The sequence below is a fragment of the Oncorhynchus mykiss genome, chromosome 15 (assembly GCF_013265735.2).
Source record: "Oncorhynchus mykiss isolate Arlee chromosome 15, USDA_OmykA_1.1, whole genome shotgun sequence".
Lineage (NCBI taxonomy): Eukaryota > Metazoa > Chordata > Actinopteri > Salmoniformes > Salmonidae > Oncorhynchus > Oncorhynchus mykiss.
This window is the reverse complement of record NC_048579.1, coordinates 38,397,676-38,411,675: the sequence shown is the minus strand read 5'-3', so window position 1 is coordinate 38,411,675 and position 14,000 is coordinate 38,397,676. Positions and strand designations below refer to the sequence as shown.

Here is a 14,000-nt window from a genome sequence, read left to right as displayed (position 1 = left end):
GGAAGGATCGGACCAAGGTGCAGCGTGGTAGGCGTACATTTTAATTTCTTAAATGAACACCGAAAAAACAACAAATACAAAACGAAACGTAACGTCTAGTAGGGCTAAACAGCACAGTACCAAAACCTATACAAAAGAAAACGAAACGTGACGTTCTGGGCTGCTCACAGGCAGCTACACAAAAACAAGATCCCACAAAGCACAATGGGGAAATGGCTGCCTAATTATGATCCCCAATCAGAGACAACGATAAACAGCTGCCTCTGATTGGGAACCATACCAAGCCAACATAGAAATACAAACAACCTAGATAGGAACACCCCCGCTAGTCACACCTCGACCTAACCAAAAGAGAGAATAACAAGGCTCTCTATGGTCAGGCGTGACACCCTTAGATATTCTCACAGATATATTATTAACCCTGTTTTTCACAAGCATAGCAGGCTGTAAATTCTGCAAACAACGTTTCTAGCAGGACAATATATATGTTATGCGGGTCGGAGCAGGTGAACCCAAAAGCAGACTCCGACGAGGAGACAAGGATAGGAGATGGGGTGCAGTCCAGGGTAATCTCGGGGCGGTAGTAGGGAAGCCATACTGAGGCTGAGGCAGGGAGCAAGGAGATTAGGAACCGGGTAAGCAGATTTGGAGCGGAATCCAATGAAGCAGTAGAGCGGGATCCAGGGCAGGGAAGCAGGACTGAGGAGATGAGGGACTGGAGACAGGTACCAGAGTCAGAGCAGACAGGATGAGTAGAGGCTACGATCTGTCAGTGTGGAAGTGGCAGGGCTAAGTATTTGTAGGGTTCTTGATTATGGAACAGGTTGCATGCTCTGCTTCCAGCACACCTGTCACCACTCACACAATCACACACACACACACACACACACACACACACACACACACACACACACACACACACACACACACACACACACACACACACATACACAGAGGGAGTGAGAGGGAGAGAGCACTGGGGTAGTGGTGGTAGGTTTAGGAAGGTCCAGGATGAGAAGTAGAGGGCGTGGCAGGAGCAGATGTAACAATATATTGGTCATATTGGTCATGGCTCCCGAGTGGCACACAACTCCAGCTTTATCCACTGAGATAGTGGTAGGCGCACAAGGTTCAAGGTACGAGGGCAGGAGGCACGGGACAGGCCACAGAGCAGCGCACAGAAGACGGACCTAACCCATGGGGAAGGGAGGAGGAGGAGAGGGAGTGGGGGGTGGACCTCCACCCCGCCCCACTGAGTAGCACAGAGCAACACTTTAATGGATATTGCCTTAATAATGGAGCTGACAAGGGTACTGTTCCCGCTATTCTTTGTGCCTGTCTGCACGTTCAATCTAAAATAATGTAACTAATAATGGCGCGAACAATTCCCCTTATATATGAATTCGGAGGGCAATTTAAAAAAAATATATAATAATACGGACCGGAGTCTCCAGCGATTGTCTGGAGCTTCCAGCGACGAGCTGCCTCCAGCAGGGGTTCCCAGTCCGGTGTCTCCTGCGATGATCTGCAGTCCGGAGCCACCAGCGGTGGTTCCCAGTTCAGAGCCTCCAGCGATGATCCACGGTCCGGTTCCTCCGGCAACGATTCACGGTCTGGAGTCTACGGCGACGATCAGCGTAGGGAGCGGGCTACTGTCACGCCATGACCTTTGAGACCCTTTAAATTCTCTATTTGGTAGGTTTATGTTTCTATTTCTTTGTTGGCCGAGTATGGTTCCCAATCAGAGGCAGCTGTGTATCGTTGTCTCTGATTGGGGATCATACTTAGGCAGCCCTTTTTCCCACCTTGTCTTTGTGTGTTGCACTCCTAGCTTTACATTCGTTGAGTTGTTTATTGTTTGTTGGTGGAACATTTAAAAATAATGAAAATGTAGGCCTACCACGCTGCAACTTGGTCTTCATTTAACGACGGACGTTACAGACGTGAAAAGTGCACGTTTGTAAATCCCAAACTCTGAAAGTAATCGGAAAGATAGATACAAATTATTTGTGACGTTGTGGTTACAATAAAGAATGTAAACAGGATGTAAACAAGATGCTGTGTGTTTATTTACAGTAGTGATGGACAGCTAGAGGCATTTTGAAAACAAGTTTTCAAACACACTTGTAGTACTTTTCCAGTACTCCTCACCCTGCCCCAAACTCCACCCATAAACAGCTCGTTTTTGAATGGTAACTGTGTTATCTAACAGATGAAATGGACATCATCGTTTTCATCAAACCAGTTTCTTTCTGTGGTGCTATCCGTTCCAGGGTTCGGACCGTAACCACCAGAGGACTTGAAAATGAGCCGGAGCTGAGGTATTTTGGTTTCGGTGCATTTTCTTAAAAAAAACGTATATAGCCTCTCAATGTGTACACATACTGTGTAATAAAATTGATAATTAAATAAAGGTTAAATAAAAACCAAATCAATTTGTGTACTAAAAACATGAATGTGTTTTTGCAGAGCATACAACCATGCCGACAACCATCAAGGGAGATCAGTGAGCAAAGGGCTGGACAATGGGCCGCACTGAAATGGGCCGCAGATTTTGTGAGTTGGAGTCACTTAGTCAATTCTTAATTGATATATCGATTCTATCATAGGCCACTGTAATCGATGGGGGCTCAGGGCGGTACCATTCTGCTCATCTGATGAAGGTGCACATGGATCAGATTCAAACTTTGAAGACCGAGATCGAGTCAATGAAGGCAAACCAGCAGAAAGAGAAACATTATCTGAGGGCAGAGATACGGGCGACAGCTGATGCATTGGTCCAGAGCCAGGCGGTATTGGCAGAGAGTCACTCGTCATTGGCAGAGAGTCAGGCGGCATTGGCGGAGAGTCAGGAGGAGAATGACGCGTTTAAGAGGGTGAGGAAAGAGAAGGAGTCACAATCCATGCCAGGCAACATACCTGGCAACATACCTGGAGTCAACATACCTGGCGGATTCGTTAGGTCGTCGGTTCACTCTGGCATTTCCATTCCTCTTCTGCCAACAGAACTTGACAACTGCTCACCGGGCACAGCAAGGGCTGTACGGACCGTTATGCTGTTCTGCTGTTCCGTCCAATATATTTCTTAGTAGGGTTATCTGTATCACAAACAACCGTTGTTTTCAGTTTAATCCACCAGAAAAGACAGAACAAATAATACAACAATGTTGTGGTTAAACTTAAATATCATAATTGTTAAAAAAGCATTTATCAATCTGAACCTTTAACATGTGGAAGGGGGAAAAAGTATTATTATTATTATGTATCACATCCGACCGTGATTGGGAGTCCCATAGGGACAATTGGCCCAGCGTTTCTCTCCCTCTAAAAACAGAAATAAATGTTTTGGCCTTAACAAATATTATTTTTGTCTTTATTCAGATTACAATCGCTCACTTTCGTTTTTTTGAAAACAAAATCATCTCCAAAATATCGTTATATTTAATCAAGTTGATGGCACAGTCATATAACCCCGGCACCAGCATAAAACTCGTTCATGGCTTTGGATCAAAATAAATAAGTACCAACATTTTTTCTGATAGTCTTTAACAAATGTTTTAGTTATCCTGAGCTGGACACCATGTACAGTAATATAATAGCCCATTATGGGCTATTAGCAGGACAATATACCTTTACCAACACCTCTCTGTTTTTTGATACTTTGTGCACGGCAATTGATCATCATCAAAAACTTTGGATGGGGCCTCCCGAGGGGTGCAGCGGTCTTAGATACTGCATCTCGCTCACTCTAGGTTAAATGAAAACAAAATGTAATTATTGGCGGAGAGTCTGTAGGCCTACCGTGAGTGAAATGAGTCTCGCTAGTGTTAACTAATGTTCTGTTAAAAGTGGTGTAGGTCTTATTTATTTAAAAAGCATATTGAAGTTAGGAGCAATAACTTTTTCAGCATTATTTCTTGCTGCTATGAGACAAGCATGGGGACTGGTTGTCACGCCCTGACCTTAGAGCCATTTTATTTCTCTATTTGGTTAGGTCAGGCTGTGATGTGGGGTGGGCATTCTATGTTTTGTTTTCTATGTTTCTTTATTTATATGTTTTGGCCGGGTATGGTTCTCAATCAGGGACAGCTGTCTTCACGGTAGTTTTGTATTGTTTATTGTTTTTGTTGGCGACATTCTAATAAAAAGGAATATGTACGCTCACCACGCTGCACTTTGGTCCACTTCTTTCGACGGCCGTGACACTGGTCTTGATTAATCAATGAGATTTTTATTTTTTATTTTCACTGAATCTTCATTTGGGTATTGGTTACACTACAATTAGGGTATGGAAATGTTATGCACCTGTAACGCTCGTCGTCATAAGGAAGAGTGGACCAAAGCGCAGCGTGGAAAGTGTTCATGATCTTTATTGTCAAGAATCACTCAAACAAAAATAACAAATCCAAAAACGAAAGCGAACTGTTCCGTCAGGCACAGATACTAAACGGAAAATAACACCCCACAAAACCCAAACGGAAAATGACAACTTATATATGATCCCCAATCAGAAACAACGATAGACAGCTGCCTCTGATTGGGAACCAACTAGGCAAAAACAACAAAGAAATAGAAAACAGATTCTCCCACCCGAGTCACACCCTGACCTAACCAAACATAGAGAATAAATAAGGATCTCTAAGGTCAGGGCGTGACGGCACCTTAGATGTTATTTTAGAATCCTCCAATCCTCTTATGCTCTTAGTACTGTAGCCTACTCCTGACGTCACGTTGTACAGCGCCATAGGGGTTTTGTTTTTCTTGGAATAGAAACACCATCATATTAATCAAATTAATGAAGCTACATTTCTTAAAATCAATCCCATATACTATGTTCTTACAACAAAGGTTTTAAATGATCTATTAATGCCAATATTGAAGACTATCAAATCCTTTTAAAAGATGCCCTCTGGTGGTCAAACTAGCACTAACTTGCATTAATGGTAAAAATGGCTGACAATTAAATAACGTGCCATAGAATTCTGCAATAGCCCGCAAGGTGTGCTGCAGTATGACGCAACTTTTAATGGAGGAGCAACTGTAGCTATTGGTTAACAATTTAACTAACAATTAAGCAGTCTTATGGCTTTGGGGTAGAAGCTGTTGAGGGTCCTGTTGGTTCCAGACTTGCTGCATTGGTACAACTTGTCATGTGGTAGCAGAGAGAAAAGTCTGACTTTAGGTGGCTGTGCCAAATCTTTTCAGGCTCCTGAGGGGGAGGAGGTGGTGTAGTGCCTTCTTCATGACTGTGTTGGTGTGTGTGGACAATGATGATAATTCCTTGGTGATATGGACACAGAGGAACTTGAAGCACAATTTAGGATACATCACCAGGAAGAGAAAGACATTAATTTCCATAATTCTGCATTTTTGTGCAGATCTGGAACCCATGATGAAATTATGTTACAGCAATTCTGTTACCGGGTGTAAAATCGCTTCACTTCAATCGCTTCAACGTCATGTTGCCATGCCATAGCTAACACCTTATTCTTTCTTTATAAATTATTTAATTTATAAATCTTTATTCTGGGGCAGATATTTAAGAGGTTTTGGAAAACGTGGTCTTCTATTACCAAACTTTGCATCTGCACAGTTCTTACAGTAAATGTGTCTTTGTAAAATGTTTGGTGTAAATGTATAAAAGTAGTCATTGTGCATGGAGTTGTATCGTTTCTTAAACTCAGTGCAATTCCATTACTGTGGAATTGCTCATGTCATATTACAGACTAAATGTATTTGTCACATGCGTCGAATACAACAGGTAGACCTTACCGTGAAATGCTTACTTACAAGCCCTTAACCAACAATACAGTTCAAGAAAGAGTTAAGAAAATATTTACCATATTAACTAAAGTAAAAAATTATAAACGGTAACACAATAAAATAACATTAACAAGGCTGTATACAGGAGGTACTGGTACCAAGTCAATGTGTGGGGGTACAGGTTAGTCGAGGTAATTTGTACATGTAGGTAGGGGTAAAGTGACTATGCATAGTTAATAGCGAGTAGCAGCAGTGTAAAAAGAAATGTAAATAGTCCTGGTGGCCATTTGATTAATTGTTCAGCAGTCTTATGGCTTTGGGGTAAAATCTGTTAAGGAGCATTTTGTTCCTAGACTTGGCGCTCCGGTAGCAGAGAGAACAGTCTATGACTTTGGTCACTGGAGTTTTTGACAATTTTTGGGGGCTTTCCTCTGACATGCCTAGTATATACAGTAGGTACTGGTTGGCAGGAAGCTTGGCCCCAGTGATGTACTGGGCCATACGCACTACCATCTGTAGTGCCTTACGGTCAGATGCAGAGCAGTTGCCATACCAGGCGGAGATGCAACTGGTCAGGATGCTCTCGATGGTGCAGCTGTAGAACTTTTTGAGGATCTGGGGACCCCTGCCAGATCTTTTCAGTCTCCTTAGGGGGAAAAGGTGTTGTTGTGCCCTCTTCATGACTGTCTTGGTGTGTTTGGACCATGATAGTTTGTTTGTGTCCACATCACCAAGGAACTTGAAACTCTCGACCTGCTCCACTACAGCCCAGTCGATGTTAGTGGGGGCCTGTTCGGCGTGCCTTTTCCTGTAGTCCACCATCAGCTCCTTTGACTTGCTCACATTGAGGGAGATGTTGTTGTCCTGGCACCACACTGTCCGGTCTCTGACCTCCTCCCTATAGGCTGTATCATAATTTTCGGTGATCAGGCCTACCACTGTTGTGTCGTCAGAAAACTCAATGATGGTGTTGGAGTCATGTTTGGCCACGCAGTCGTGGGTGAACAGGGAGTACAGGAGGGGTCTGAGTACGCACCCCTGAGAGGCCCCAGTGTTGAGGATCAGCGTGGCAGACGTGTTGTTGCCTACCCTTACCACCTCGGGCGGCCCATTAGGCATTCCAGGATCCAGTTGCAGAGGGAGGTGTTTAGTCCCAGGGTCCTTAGCTTAGTGATGTTTTTTTGTGGCCACTATGGTGTTGAACGCTGAGCTGTAGTCAATGAACAGCATTCACACATAGGTGTTCCTTTTGTCCAGGTGGGAAAGGGCACTGTGGAGTGTGATGGAGATTGCGTCATCTGTGGATCTGTTGGGGCGGTATGCAAATTAGAGTGGGTCTAGGGTACCCAGGAAGATGCTGTTGATGTGAGCCATTACCAGCCTTTCAAAGCACTTCATGGCTACCGACGTGAGTGCTACGGTGTGGTAATCATTTAGGCAGGTTACCTTCGTTTCCTTGGGCACAGGGACTATAGTGGTCTGCTTGAAACATGTAGATATTATAGACTCGGTCAGGTAGAGTTTGAAAATGTCAGTGATGACACTTGTCAGTGAAGACACTTGCCAGTTGAGTACACGTCCTGGTAATCCGTCTCGCCCCACGGCTTTGTGAATGTTGACCTGTTTAAAGGTCTTGCTTACATCGGCTACCGAGAGAGTTATTACACAGTCGTCCAGAACAGCTGATGCTCGCGGCTGGGTTTCCCTTTTTAGTCCATAATAGTTTTCAAGCCCTGCCACATCCGATGTGAATCAGAGCCGGTGTAGTAGGATTCAGTCTTAATCCTTATTGATGCTTTGCCTGTTTGATGGGCGTAGCGGGATTTCTTACAAGTGCACAGATTAGTCTCCCGCTCCTTGAAAGCGGTAGCTCTAGCCTTTAGCTCGATGCTCATGTTGCTTGTAATCCATGGCTTCTGGTTGGGATATGTACATAAGGTCACTGGGGATCACGTCGTCAATGCACTTATTGATGAAGCCGATGAGTGAGGTGGTAACCTCCTCAATGCCATTGGATGAATCCCGGAACATATTCCAGTCTGTGCTAGCAAAACAGTCCTGTAGCGTAGCATCCGTGTCATCTGACCACTTCCGTATTGAGCGAGTCACGGGTACTTCCTGCTTTAGTTTTTGCTTGTAAGCAGGAATCAGGAGGGTATAATTATGGTCAGATTTTCCAAATGGAGGGTGAGGGAGAGCTTTGTATGCGTCTCTGTGTGTGGAGTAAAGGTGACCTAGAATTGTTTTTCCTCTGGTTGCACATGTGACATGCTGGTAGAAAAGAGGTAAAATGGATTTAAGTTTGCCTGCATTAAACTCCCCGGCCACTTGGAGCGTCGCTTCTGCATGAGCATTTTCTTGTTTGCTTATGGCGGTATACAGTTGGTTGAGTGCGGTGTTAGTGCCAGCATTGGTTTGTGGCGGCAAATGGACAGCTACGAATAATATAGATGAGAACTCTCTTGATAAATAGGGTGGTCTACAGCTTACCATAAGGTACTCTACTGTACCTCAGGCGAGCAAGACCTCGAGACTTCTTTAATTTTAGACATTGCGCACCAGCTGTTGATGACAAATAGACACAAACCCCCGCCCCTAGTCAAGCAGTATATCTTTCGCGTCGGACTCATTAAAGAAAATGATCTTTGTTCAGTTCGAGGTGAGTAATCGCTGTTCTGATGGCCAGAAGTTATTGCCAGTCATAAGAGACGGTAGCAGCAATAATATGTACAAAATAATATTATGTAAGTTACAAACAATGCAAAAAACTAACAAAATAGCACAATTGGTTAGGAGCCTGTAAAACGGCAGCCATCCCCTCCGGCACCATTCTAATGATAGTTACTCATTACCTCCTCCATTTCTTTAATCCATCTGCTCCTCCCTCCACTCCTCTCTCCATCCCCCTCTCCCTCACCCTCACCCTCCCTCTCCCCTTAACCATCCCTGTCTCCCTCTCTCTCCCTGTCTCTTCCTGTGTCAGGTCAGGCCTGGTTTGTAGCTGCGTCTTAATTTAAGAACCCCAATCCACACATAAACTTAACAAGTATTACTGACTATTACCGCCCTGCAGCCTCCCTTCTGGCCGTTTGCACGTCTCCTAAACACAGTTCAATCTTCTGCTCTGCTCGTCCAGCAGTGCTACGCCTGATAGTGTGTGTGTGTGTGTGTGTGTGTGTGTGTGTGTGTGTGTGTGTGTGTGTGTGTGTGTGTCTGTGTCTGTGTCTGTGTCTGTGTGTGTGTGTGCGCGCGCGCGTGTGTCTTTCTGCTCATCCAGCGCAGTTCGCCTAATAGGACAGGACAGGGTGACATTCTGGCATACCTCTGGAGAACAGCTAGGGTATTCAACAATGTGTACACACAAACACACACGCAAACCGTACCCTTTTTTCAACAATTAATGTTAATATTTTCCACAAACAGAGCAGCGTTTCGCTCCCCGGTCCTGGCATCCAGGAGTATTTTAGTATTAATATTTAACAATATTTCCATCTCAAAATGTCAAGCGCATGAGTTTGCGAGCGTTTCCCTTGACCACAGTTTAATAAGCTGTAATTATATACCATTCATGAAACATACTGCGGCTCTGTTATGTGTTTATTGTTAGGTACATGTATTTTGCCGTTCCTAGTATTTTAATATTCAGTCTGCATATTCTTTATTGATTTGCTGAATGATCTAATTTGAAAGGATCATTGCTACTCTGTATCCGAGTCCCAAATGCCGCCCCATTCCCATTTGTGCACTATATAGGGAATATGGTTCCATTTGGGACACACCCTGTAACAGTGTTTTTTCGTGACTGCCACCCCGTATTGGTACTTGAAGTGAAGGGACCCCTCATTTTCAGGACCATTTATATACCCTTTCTGATCTGCACAAAAACACCCTTAACCTGAAACCCTCCCAACCCTCATCCTCTATCCTTCCAGAGCTGCTCTTTCTCTTCCCCTCCCTGTCTCTCCTTCTGTTTTTCCCTCTCTCCCTCTATCTCTCTCCTCTCTGTCTCTCTCTCTCTCTCCGTCTCTCCCTTCATCTCTCCCCCTTTCCTCTCTCTAACCATGCAGCATCACAGCACAAATATTTGGACGTGTGTTTTATGGACTGGAAGCTCGCTCTGTCTGTCACAGTCTGCTCTTTATGGGGAGCACGTGCACACGTGTGAAAACAAGATAGTGTACTCTTAAAACTGCACGCGCCCACTAATGACACGGCATGCCTTTAACAACAGCCTGCGTCTGAGGCGTGAGTTACTGCCGCGGCAACGGGTTACGAGACAGAGACCGAGGGAAACCCGGCACTCAGACACAGACAGACACACACACACACACACACACACACACACACACACACACACAAACACACACACACACAGACACACACACACACACACACACAAACAGGGCTCAGATTTTCAGGCGAAGGGGATCTTAGGGGGGATTTAGAAAGGTTGGGGAGGAGGGAAGGAGAAGTAGGAGAGGAGGGAAAGGGGGGACAATGGAGGCAGAGTGGTGTGGTATACATGTTTTGTATTTTCTTTTCTACCTTGGAGATAGTTGAACCTTCACACACTAGAAGTCTGTGGATCTGGTCTGTGGATATCCTACTTGCTGTGTTCACTCTCAGATCACCCCAGGAGAGGGCATCAATGAGCTCAGTCATACTAAAGAAATTGTACACGAGAGGGCGACTTATTTTAGCACAGATTTGCGGATCTACGGTATGAGGCGGTCCCGAAGCACAGCTGTGCTACAAATGTTGTTAAACACAACCTCAGGTGTACAATTGATTTTCTACAACAGGTCACCAATGAAAAAATAAATAAAAACATTTAAAAATTTATTCATAGGGTACTATTTCATCCCTCCACGAGAATATAGTCCCTACACAAATCTATGATTGCCAGCCAAGCCGGCCGGTTGTTTGTTCTACTGTATTGGCATTGTTATATTTTGAACCGACTGGCTGTTTGATTGGAATTGTTGCCAGTGTCATGACGTTGGCCTGGGGGGTAGGTTTATGACAGTCATAAATACCTCTTTCCCCCCTTTTCCTCTCTCTACCCTACTGATGTTACATTTGCAAAACCCTTGGTTAACATAGAGATTCTGGGTACATCAGAAGGTGGGGGGAAATGGACTATATTCTGGTAATGCGACCAATTTAACATATGCGGTGGTACTTAATGAATATGATGTCAGTTCGGTTGTCATCTGAGACATTCTCATCAATGATAAGATGACATAAACTCTACAGTGGAAAGTCTACACATCAGAATTATCGGATTCACATGGAATTGTTGTTCAATTTAAATGTTTGAATATGAAATTATTCGTGATGGGATGAAATCAGTGGCCCGTCCCTGTGACGGGACATGGGCTATAAAACTTTTCAAACACGCCCTCCTCTCCCTTCCTATATATCTTCAACCGATCGCTGCCTGCACCTGCCCGCCTGTCCAACATCTCTACTCTGGACGGCTCTGACTTACGTGGACAACTACAAAAACCTAGGTGTCTGGTTAGACTGTAAACTCTCCTTCCAGACCCACATCAAACATCTCCAATCCAAAGTTAAATATAGAATTGGCTTCCTATTTTGCAACAAAGCATCATTCACTCAAGCTGCCAAACATACCCTTGTAAAACTGACCATCCTCGACTTCGGTGATGTAATTTACAAAATAGCCTCCGATACCCCACTCAACAAATTGGATGCAGTCTGTCACAGTGCCATCTGTTTTGTCACCAAAGCCCCATATACTACCCACCATTGCGACCTGTACACTCTCGTTGGCTGGCCCTTGCTTCATACTCGTCGCCAAACCCACTGGCTCCATGTCATCTACAAGACGCTGCTAGGTAAAGTCCCCCCTTATCTCAGCTCACTGGTCACCATAGCATCACCCACCTGTAGCACGCGCTCCAGCAGGTATATCTCTCTGGTCACCCCCAAAACCAATTATTTCTTTGGCTGCCTCTCCTTCCAGTTCTCTGCTGCCAATGACTGGAACGAACAACAAAAATCTCTGAAACTGGAAACACTTATCTCCCTCAATAGCTTTAAGCATCAGCTGTCAGAGCAGCTCACATATTACTGCACCTGTGAACGCCCATCTATAATTTAGCCCATACAACTACCTCTTTCCCTACTGTATTTATTTTAATTATTTATTTATTTATTTTGCTTCTTTGCACCCCATTAGTTGTATTTCTACTTAGCACATTCTTCCACTGCAAATCTACCATTCCAGTGTTTTACTTGCTATATTGTATTTACTTTGCCACCATGGCCTTTGTTTTGCCTTTACCTCCCTTATCTCACCTCATTTGCTCACATCGTATATAGAAGTGTTTCTACTGTATTATTTATTGACTGTATGTTTGTTTTACTCCATGTGTAACTCTGTGTCGTTGTTTGTGTCGAACTGCTTTGCTTTATCTTGGCCAGGTCGCAATTGTAAATGAGAACTTGTTCTCAACTTGCCTACCTGGTTAAATAAAGGTGAAAAAAATAATATATATACTGTAAGCCCTTGACGACAATATAACCTCCTGTTCCGAGGATGTAGGACGACGGTCCTATGTCAGAATGGTTCAGATAATAACTACAGAACGAAGCCAACATCAGCGTGAGCTTTGGTTGCGGATGGTATGAACTTTGAACTCTTATTCACTACAGAAGTGATACCTCCTAGCCATTGAGTTATCAACAGCAGAGGGTTAGGAAGGAACAGACAGAGTATCCCGTCTATCACCCAGCGACGTTACTACAACATATCCAATCGACAACCAGAGACATTCTTCAAAGGACTCGGTTTGGCAACACGGCCTTCCATCTACCACCAACCTACCGAAGCGTAGCTCAGAGTAAATATTTATTGCATTTTCCTTTTCCAAATGGGCGGTCATTTAGAATGCATAAGATACTGTATTTACAATAGCACCGCTTTTTCCCTTTGTTCCTCAGTCTTCCCGCTCTTTCACTCAAACCCAGCCCCTTTTCTTTTGTGTAACCAGCTGTCATATCTGTTCCGCCCGCTCGGGATGTTTTCCTTTATGACGTAATTTGTAATCAAGTTATGATTTAATTATGTATATGTGTAATTCTGTGTGATTAGTTAGGTATTTAGTAAATAAATAATTAAACCCAATTTTTGTATTGCTGATTCAAATTGTTACCCAGGGTTCGTGCAGATAACCAAGAATTTACAACTTTCAGATGAGACTGAATTAAGATGACGATTAATATTGACTGCTATTGATGTCAAATATTACTGGGTCTCTAAGAGTTTATTCGGAAGATCACAGCTCTATAAATATTATTTTGTGGTGCCCGACTCTCTAGTTAATTACATTTACATGATTAGCTCAATCAGGTAATATTAATTACGGATAAATTATTTTATAGAATAGCATGTCATATCACTTAATCCGGCATAGCCAAAGACACGACACCAGCTAAGCCCTCAGGTCGTCTGTTCGACAGGTTGTTATGGGCAGGCACCGCAGCTGCTGACAGTGATAGCGTTGTCCGTGTTGCTGAATTGAACAGATCAATCATCATGCTCATTAAGCAGAAATACACTGTAGGCTACACTTATAGCCTACTGCCGGACCATTTTACAGAAAGTGGAATTATTGTAATCCCAACACAGACAATAAATGTTTTTCAATCACCCACTAGACGATTCTATGCAGACTCTTCCCTCTTGCTAGCTAGCCAACTACACAGCTAGCAGAATCACTTCAAACTGAAACTGAGGCAGAAAACCAGCTTCATTTTGTTTTGTTTTACCTGTATCGACATGTCTTTTGTATATACAGTTAAAGTTTAAAGTTGAAGTTTTTCAACCACTCCCCAAATTTCTTGTTAACAAACTATAGTTTTGGCAAGTTGGTTAGGACATCTACTTTGTGCATGACACAAGTAATTTTTCCAACAATTGTTTACAGACAGATTATTTCACTTATAATTCACTGTATCACAATTCCAGTGGGTCAGAAGTTTACATACACTAAGTTGACTGTGCCTTTAAACAGTTTGGAAAATTCCATAAAAATATGTAATGACTTTAGAAGCTTCTGTTAGGCTAATTGACATAATTTGAGTCAATTGGAGGTGTACCTGTGGATGTATTTCAAGGCCTACCTTCAAACTCAGTGCCTCTTTGCTTGACATCATGGGAAAATCAAAAGAAATCAGCAAAAAATTGGTAGGCCTCCACAAGTCTGGTT

At 43.5% G+C, this 14,000-nt stretch overlaps 1 protein-coding gene across 8 annotated transcripts in view; it reads left to right on the top strand.

Moving 5' to 3' along the window:
* LOC110490036 (MAGUK p55 subfamily member 7) overlaps nucleotides 1-14,000 on the top strand; it is a 269,143-nt gene that overhangs the window by 62,570 nt on the left and 192,573 nt on the right. For 5 of the 8 annotated variants that reach the window (XR_005036089.1, XM_036944336.1, XM_036944335.1 and 2 more), the window contains 2 exons: nucleotides 2,213-2,321; nucleotides 2,470-2,556. The exons of 2 other annotated variants lie outside the window; for them this stretch is intronic. The gene's annotated coding sequence lies outside the window, so the exon portion shown is untranslated. The remainder of the gene's footprint in view (nucleotides 1-2,212; nucleotides 2,322-2,469; nucleotides 2,557-14,000) is intronic. One more of the 8 variants, XM_036944338.1, reaches the window with a different exon arrangement.